Below are 9,439 nucleotides of genomic sequence, written 5' to 3' on the forward strand. Positions count from 1 at the left end.
GATCTTAACACCCCCTTTTTCCTACCCCCTCTTATCCCTCCCTACCCACCCATCCTCCCCAGTCCCTTACCCTATGGTACCTGTTAGTCCATTCTTGGGTTCTGTGATTCCGCTGCTGTTTTGTTCCTTCAGTTTTTCCTTTGTTCTTATACTCCACAGATGAGTGAAATCATTTGGTATTTCTCTTTCTCTGCTTGGCTTCTTTCACTGAGCATAATACCCTCCAGCTCCATCCATGTTGCTGCAAATGGTAGGATTTGCCCTCTTCTTATGGCTGAGTAGTATTCCATTGTGTATATGTACCACATCTTCTTTATCCATTCATCTACTGATGGACATTTAGGTTGTTTACAATTCTTGCCTATTGTAAATATTGCAGCGAGAAACATAGGGGTGCATTGGTCTTTCTCAAACTTGATTCCTGTGTTCTTAGGGTAAATTCCTTGGAGTGGAATTCCTGGGTCAAATGGTAAGTCTGTTTTGAGCATCTTGATGAACCTCCATACTGCTTTCCACAATGGTTGAACTAGTTTACATTCCCACCAGCAGTGTAGGATGGTTCCCCTTTCTCCACAGCCTCGCCAACATTTGTTGTTGTTTGTCTTTTGGATGGCAGCCATCCTTACTGGTGTAAGGTGATACGTCATTGTAGTTTTAATTTGCATTTCTCTGATAATTAGTGATGTGGTGCATCTTTTCATGTGTCTGTTGGCCATCTGTATTTCTTTTTTGGAGAACTGTCTGTTCAGTTCCTCTGCCCATTTTTTAATTGGGTTATTTGATTTTTTTTTGTTGAGGCATGTGAGCTCTTTATATATTTTGGACATCAAGCCTTTATCAGATCTGTCATTTACAAATATATCCTCCCATACTGTAGGGTTCCTTTTTTTTCTATTGATGGTGTCTTTTGCTGTACAGAAGCTTTTCAGCTTAATATAGTCCCACTTGTTCATTTTTGCTGTTGTTTTCCTTGCCCGGGGAGATATGTTCAAGAAGAGGTCGCTCATGTTTATGTCTAAGAGGTTTTTGCCTATGTTTTTTTCCACAAGTTTAATGGTTTCATGGCTTACATTCAGGTCTTTGATCCATTTTGACTTTATTTTTGTATATGGGGTTAGACAATGGTCCAGTTTTATTCTCCTAAATGTAGCTGTCCAGTTTTGCCAGCACCATCTGTTGAAGAGGCTGTCATTTTGCCATTGTATGTCCATGGCTCCTGTATCAAATATTAATTGACCATATATGTTTCGGTTAATGTCTGGATTCTCTAATCTGTTCCACTGGTCTGTGGCTCTGCTCTTGTGCCAGTACCAAATTGTCTTGATTACTATGGCTTTATAGTAGAGCTTGAAGTTGGGGAGTGAGATCCCCCTACTTTATTCTTCTTTCTCAGGATTGCTTTGGCTATTCGGGGTCTTTGGTGTTTCCATATGAATTTTTGAATTATTTGTTCCAGTTCATTGAAGAATGTTGCTGGTAGTTTCATAGGGATTGCATCAAATCTGTATATTGCTTTGGGCAGGATGGCCATTTTGACGATATTAATTCTTCCTAGCCACGAGCATGGGATGAGTTTCCATCTGTTAGTGTCCCCTTTAATTTCTCTTAAGAGTGACTTGTAGTTTTCAGAGTATAAGTCTTTCACTTCTTTGGTTAGATTTATTCCTAGGTATTTTATTTTTTTTGATGCAATTGTGAATGGAGTTGTTTTCCTGATTTCTCTTTCTGTTGGTTCATTGTTAGTATATAGGAAAGCCACAGATTTCTGTGTGTTGATTTTGTATCCTGCAACTTTGCTCTATTCCGATATCAGTTCTAGTAATTTTGGGGTGGAGTCTTTAGGGTTTTTTATGTACAATATCATGTCATCTGCAAATAGTGACAGTTTAACTTCTTCTTTACCAATCTGGATTCCTTGTATTTCTTTGTTTTCTCTGATTGCCGTGGCTAGGACCTCCAGTACTATGTTAAATAGCAGTGGGGAGAGTGGGCATCCCTGTCTAGTTCCCGATCTCAGAGGAAAAGCTTTCAGCTTCTTGCTGTTCAGTATAATGTTGGCTGTGGGTTTATGATATATGGCCTTTATTATGTTGAGGTACTTGCCCTCTATTCCCATTTTGCTGAGAGTTTTTATCATGAATGGATGTTGAATTTTGTCAAATGCTTTTTCAGCTTCTATGGAGATGAACATGTGGTTTTTGTCTTTCTTTTTGTTGATGTGGTGGATGATGTTGATGGATTTTCGAATGTTGTACCATCCTTGCATCCCTGGGATGAATCCCACTTGGTCATGGTGTATGATTCTTTTGATATACTTTTGTATTCAGTTTGCTAATATTTTATTAAATATTTTTGCATCTACATTCATCAGGGATATTGGTCTGTAGTTTTCTTTTTTGGTGGGGTGTTTGCCTGGTTTTGGTATTTGGGTGATGTTGGCTTCATAGAATGAGTTTGGGAGTATTTCCTCCTCTTCCTTTTTTTGGAAAACTTTAAGGAGAATGTGTATTATGTCTTCTCTGTGTGTCTGATAAAATTCCGAGGTAAATCCGTCTGGCCTGGGTGTTTTGTTCTTGGGTAGTTTTTTTATTACTGTTTCAGTTTCTTTGCTCTTAATTGGTTTGTTTAACTTTTGTGTTTCTTCCTTGGTCAGTCTTGGAAGGTTGTATTTTTCTAGGAAGTTGTCCATTTCTCCTAGGTTTTCCAGCTTGTTGGTATATAGGTTTTCATAGTAGTCTTTAATAATTCTTTCTATTTCTGTGGAGTCTGTCTTGATTTTTCCATTCTCATTTATGATTCTGTTGTTTTGTGTTGATTCTCTTTTTCTCTTAATAAGTTTGGCTAGAGGCTTATCTATTTTGTTTATTTTCTCAAAGAACCAGCTCTTGGTTTCATTGATTTTTGCTATTGTTTTATTATTCTCAATTTTGTTTATTTCTTCTCTAATCTTTATTATGTCCCTCCTTCTGCTGACTTTAGGCCTCATTTGTTCTTCTTTTTCCAATTTCGATAATTGTGATGTTAGACTATTCATTTGGGATTGTTCTTGCTTCTTCAAGTGTGCCTGGATCGTTATATACTTTCCTGTTAAGACTGCTTTCGCTGCGTCCCACAGAAGTTGGGGCTTTGTGTTATTGTTGTCATTTGTTTCTATATATTCCTTGATCTCTATTTTAATTTGTTCGTTGATCCATTGATTATTTAGGAGCATGTTGTTAAGCCTCCATGTGTTTGTGAGCCTTTTTGTTTTCTTTGTAGAATTTATTTCTAGTTTTATAGCTTTGTGGTCTGAAAAGTTGGTTGGTATAATTTCAATGTTTTGGATTTTGCTGAGGCTCTTTATGTGGGCTACTATGTGGTCTATTCTGGAGAATGTTCCATGTGCACTGGAGAAGAATGTATATTCTTTTGCTTTTGGATGTAGAGTTCTATAGATGTCTATTAGGTCCATCTGCTCTACTGTGTTGTTCAGTGCTTCCGTGTCCTTACTTATTTTCTGCCCAGTGGATCTATCCTTTGGGGTGAGTGGTGTGTTGAAGTCTCCTAGAATGAATGCATTGCAGTCTATATCCCCCTTTAGTTCTGTTAGTATTTGTTTCACATATGCTGGGGCTCCTGTGTTGGGTGCTTATATATTTAGAATGGTTATATCCTCTTGTTGGACTGAGCCCTTTATCATTATGTAGTGTCCTTCTTTATCTCGTTACTTTCTTTGTTTTGAAGTGTATTCTGTCTGATATTAGTACTGCAACCCTTGCTTTCTTCTCGCTGTTGTTTGCCTGAAATATGTTTTTCCATCCCTTGACTTTTAGTCTGTACATGTCTTTGGGTTTGAGGTGAGTTTCTTGTAAGCAGCATATAGATGGGTCTTGCTTTTTTATCCATTCTGTTACTCTGTGTCTTTTGATTGGTGCATTCAACCCATTAACATTTAGGGTGACTACTGAAAGATATGTAATTATTGCCATTGCAGGCTTTAAATTCGTGGTTACCAAAGGTTCAAGGTTAGCCTATTTAGTATCTTACTGCCTAACTTAGCTCGCTTATTGAGCTGTTATATACACTGTCTGGAGATTCTTTTCTTCTCTCCCTTCTTGTTCCTCCTCCTCGATTCTTCATATGTTGGGTGTTTTGTGCTGTGCTCTTTCTAGGAGTGCTCCCATCTAGAGCAGTCCCTGTAAGATGTTCTGTAGAGGTGGTTTGTGGAAAGCAAATTCCCTCAGCTTTTGTTTGTCTGGGAATTGTTTAATCCCACCGTCATATTTGAATGATAGTCGTGCTGGATACAGTATCCTTGGTTCAAGGCCCTTCTGTTTCATTGTATTAAATATATCATGCCATTCTCTTCTGGCCTGTAGGGTTTCTGTTGAGAAATCTGACGTTAGCCTGATGGGTTTTCCTTTATAGGTGACCTTTTTCTCTTAGCTGCCTTTAACACTCTTTCCTTGTCCTTGATCTTTGCCATTTTTATTATTATGTGTCTTGGTGTTGCCCTTCTTGGATCCTTTCTGTTGGGGGTTCTGTGTATTTCCGTGGTCTGTTCGATTACTTCCTCCCCCAGTGTGGGGAAGTTTTCAGCAATTATTTCTTCTAAGATATTTTCCATCTCTTTTCCTCTCTCTTCTTCTTCTGGGACCCCTATAATACGGATATTGTTCCTTTTGGATTGGTCACACAGTTCTCTTAATATTGTTTCATTCCTGGAGATCCTTTTGTCTCTCTCTCTCTGTCAGCTTCTATGCGTTCCTGTTCTCTGATTTCAATTCCATCAATGGCCTCTTGCATTCTATCCATTCTGCTTATAAACCCTTCCAGAGTTTGTTTCATTTCTGCAATCTCCTTTCTGGCATCTGTGATCTCCTTCCGGACTTCATCCCATTTCTCTTGCGTATTTCTCTGCATCTCTATCAGCATGTTTATGATTCTTATTTTGAATTCTTTGTCAGGAAGACTAGTTAGGTCTGTCTCCTTCTCTGGTGTTGTCTCTGTGATCTTTGTCTGCCTGTAGTTTTGCCTTTTCATGGTGGTAGGAATAGTTTGCAGACCTGGGATGAGTGACGGCTGGAAGAGCTTCCCTTCTTATTGGTTTGTGGCCCTCCTCTCCTGGGAGAACAGCGACCTCTAGTGGCTTGTGCTGTGCAGCTGCGCGCAGACAGGGCTTCTGCTTCCTGCCCGGGTGCTATGGAGTTAATCTCCGCTGTTGCTGTCGGTGTGGCCTGGCTCAGGCTGCTGCTCCAAAGTTGTGGAGTCGCGTTGGAGGGGGAGTGGCTGGGAGGCTATTTATCTCCGTAAGGGGCCTCCCTGCTCCCTGCAGCCCAGGGAATTAGGGTGCCCAGAGATCCCTGGATTCCCTACCTCTGGATTGAGTGTCCCACCCTGCCCCTTTAAGACTTCCAAAAAGCACCAGCCAATACAAAACAACCACAAAAAATATAATAATAAAAAATTAATTAAATAAATAAATAAATAAATAAATGGCTGCTCGGTTTTCTTTATTCTCCGGCGCCAGCCTCAGGCACCTGCTCACTGGTCTTGCTGCCCTGTTTCCCTAGTATTGGGGTCCCTATCCCTTTAAGACTTCCAAAAAGCACTCGTCAAAACAAAAACAAACAAACAAACAAACAAAAATGGCCGCTCAGTTTTCTTTTGTCCTCCGGCGCCAGCCTCCGATACCCACTTGCTGTTCTTGCTGCCCTGTTTCCCTAGTATTGGGTTCCCTATCCCTTTAAGACTTCCAAAAAGCACTCACCTCAGCAAAACAACAACAACAAAAAAATGGCTGCTCGCTTTTCTTATGTCCTCCGGCGCCAGGTCTCTGGTACCCACTCACCGGTCTTGCTGCCCTGTTTCCCTAGTATCCAGGGCCCCGCGCACTCAGTGTCTGCGCTCTGGTCCGGATGGCTGGGGCTGGGTGTTCAGCTGTCCTGGGCTCCGTCTCCCTCCCGCTCTGCCTGCTCTTCTCCCACTGGGAGCTGGGGGGAGGGGCGCTCGGCTCCCGCGGGGCCGGGGCTTGTATCTTACCCCCTTCACAAGGCGCTGGGTTCTCATAGGTGTGGATGTGGTCTGGATGTTGTCCTGTGTCCTCTGGTCTTTATTCTAGGAAGAGTTGTCTTTGTTATATTTTCATAGATATATGTGGTTTTGGGAGATTTCCGCTGCTCTACTCACGCTGCCATCTTGGCTCTGCTCTCACAAAGAGGCTCTTATATACAAAGTTCAATGAGGAGAGGATCCTCTTCCAAGCTTATGTGGCAGGCCTTAATTCTCACTGGCTGTTGGCCAAAGACATCAATGTTCCTTTCCACATAGCCTTTCTGTAGGGACACGTACAACGTGGCAGCAGGCTTCTCTCAGAGGGAGACCCAACAGAGGCTACGGTCTTTTCGTAACCTAATCGCCTAAGTGTCCTTTCACTTCTACCATATTCTATTTGTGAGAAACAAACCCGTAAGTCGAGTCCCCATGCAGGGGGAAGAAGGCAGGGATCCCTTGGGTGAAGTTGGTCAGTCTTGTGGTGCTCTACACCAGAGGCAGGTGAGTAATGGAAGAGAAATGAGTTGAAACATACAGACCCAGAAGCTGTCTACATAGAATTCTTCAAATAATCAGACATTTAAAATTGTGAGAAGACTCAATCCTCATCAATGCCTTGGCAAAATGGAAGTCTACTTCTGTCAGGAATATACTTGATTTTACAGAGTATATCACTATATATCCAATATGTGTTTTTCTTTTTGGATAGGAATCATGTAATACAGAATTTGTGTTGGTAGGAGATAAATGTGTCAGAATACTATAAACAGTATATATGTCTGTTGAAGAAGTATATTTTATGCATCCCTACCATCAATAATAAATAACAAATTTTGATCAACCATTCTGGGAGAAGCAATGAATTGTCTTTCACTGCAATAATTAGAAAATATTACGAAAATTGTGTTCATATGAGGTGATCAAAAGACTGTAGCCAAGAAAAAGTAAAAAAAAAAAAAGACTACAGCCAAAATACATAATGAAAAATTATGATAAATATGTATCTGTCAATAAGTTTTGTTATTTTTCTGCATTTTGTTATGCTTTTAAATGATTATGGTCTCTTTTCTTATTTCAAACAAATATCCACTTAATATAAAAAACATCTAAAAAACAAAAAAGACAAATTTTAAAACTTATAGGACAGAAGACAGATTTGAAGTCAAATTAAAGCTACTGACAAGAGTCAAAGGGCTACAATTAAGGATTTTTATCAACTTCAGGAAAACAGATAAGAGAACCAGACATTTAAGGTAGGTTATTATACAGAACTACAGCTCTGTATCACTTAATTGAATTAACTGGTAGGCTGTCCATGGAAAAAATATGTGTAAGAATATCAGAGTAAAAAGAAAAAGATATAATGTTTCTATGTAAAATTTAAAAATAAAAGTTAAAATATCCATTACATAAGGCAAGTTCAGAAGCCTTTCTGTTAAGGTTATATTAACCTTAAAATCTATAGATTCAAAATCATGAAGTAAATACAGATTTTGAAAAGACTTCAGGAAAGTTTCAACCAATATTCTAAATAGGCCCAAGGTGAGATAAAGGGAACCTAATACTGTCTTTTATAAATGGACTTAAGCATGAATGATAGAATTAGAAATAATACCTGAAATTTCCAGGCTAAAAAATATCCAATGTGTAGCTAGACAATTCTACAGTCTTAGAAAGTAAACAAGTAAATCCATATAGTTTATGTTTTAGGGACACAAACAGGTTAAGGAGTTCTAGCTGGTCCCTCTAAATAATGCCAACGGCTGCAGGGAAAGGGGAGGCTCTGTAGCTGGGTCTGCCTAGTTTGCAGACAGCAAGGTGAAAGGAGGAAGGGATAAACCAAACAAACCCTGGAGGAAGGACAGGCAAGAGTGAAAGCAAGGAACAGAGTTGGGGTTGGAGGGCAAGGATGAGGGAGAGCCGTCCAGGTCTACCTGTGACGTAGTCTTTGGAAGAGAGAAGAGACCAGTGAGGTGGGGAGGATCAGTATCCTGATGACACCAGAAGGCAGAGATGCTTAACCTGAGGCTGTGTGCCTCTGGGCAACCAATGGCCGGACTGGGTATGCCCTCCCAGGAGAAGTGCCAAGTGAATAAAACTGAAACCACTGCCAAAATGGCTGCGTGGTGCAGTCTCTTCCTGCATAGGAGAATCTCATGGCTGATGGAACCTGAGGAAGTACACACACGAAGGAAGCAAAGAAAACCAGTCTTTTGGTGCAGCTCATAGGCAGAAGAGGATCCTCCTCTGTCCAGGAAATGGGTAGGTTCAGAGAGCTCAGGTCAGCTCCTCTAGCCTGAAGCGAGGAGACTAGAAGCTGAGAAAAAGAGGGATAGCTGATAGAAACTGAGCAGGTTTTAAGAGAAAAAGAGGAGCTTCACTTTAAGCTGGCTTGCACCTTCCAACCTGAGCATGAGGCCTCTGCTCTTATCACCACACTGGGCTCCTGGAAGCGGGGCAGGGGAACCAGGGACGAGTGGCAGAATGATTTAAGCCTGTTGCAGTTCAGCTCCAGACAGGCTTACACCAATACCAAATCAATCCCAGTTAGAAAATAAATGATTCTTTTGTCCTTGCATAGGGAAAAGCGTAAAAGAGAAAAAAAGCCCAATTAAAACCACAAAGGAAAAGATCAATAGGTGATTTCATGACAATTTAAAACTTCTGTGAGAAAAATCAAACAAAAATTAAAGGCCATCTGGCAACAATACATGGAAGTATGATAAAAGTTAATATTCTATACAAATAAGTCATACATATTAAAACAATATACAAAAAAAGGAAAAAGGTATAAAGTGATCATTGACAAAGTAGAAATTCAAATGTCTAATAAGCATTATGTTGAAGAAATGCAGATGAAAGCCATGTTTGGTGATGACAGGTAATAATGCACATTAAAACTGTAGTACCCAACACTGGCCAGGGCCTGGCAACATTGATACGGGAATATGAATCAATACACCTCTTCTGGGAATCAACTGGTCATATATATCAAAACCTTTGATCTAGTAGTTCTACTTTGAGCATTTATAAGGAAATAAAGATATAGACCATTATTTATAATAGGAAAAACAAATGACCTCAATGTCCCAATAGTAAGGGATTGCTTAAGTATATCCGGGTTAGTCAACCATTTTCTTTAATGATAAAAATGTGCATAGTGCATTTTTTTAATTGGTAAAACTATATACAATATATCAATTATATAGAAAAGCACAGAAAACAGAAGATAGAAAATTAATGTTTAATTTCACATTTTGTATTTTTCAGTATTTTCCCAATTTTCCATATTGTACTATACATCAGAGTATAACTATCATAATAAAAAAAATCAGTGTTACTCAAACCAGGTGAACCTGAGGCCCTGTTGTGCTGCAATTATCCTGCCCAAGACCGAGGCACCAGG

The sequence above is a fragment of the Manis pentadactyla genome, chromosome 2 (assembly GCF_030020395.1).
Source record: "Manis pentadactyla isolate mManPen7 chromosome 2, mManPen7.hap1, whole genome shotgun sequence".
NCBI lineage: Eukaryota > Metazoa > Chordata > Mammalia > Pholidota > Manidae > Manis > Manis pentadactyla.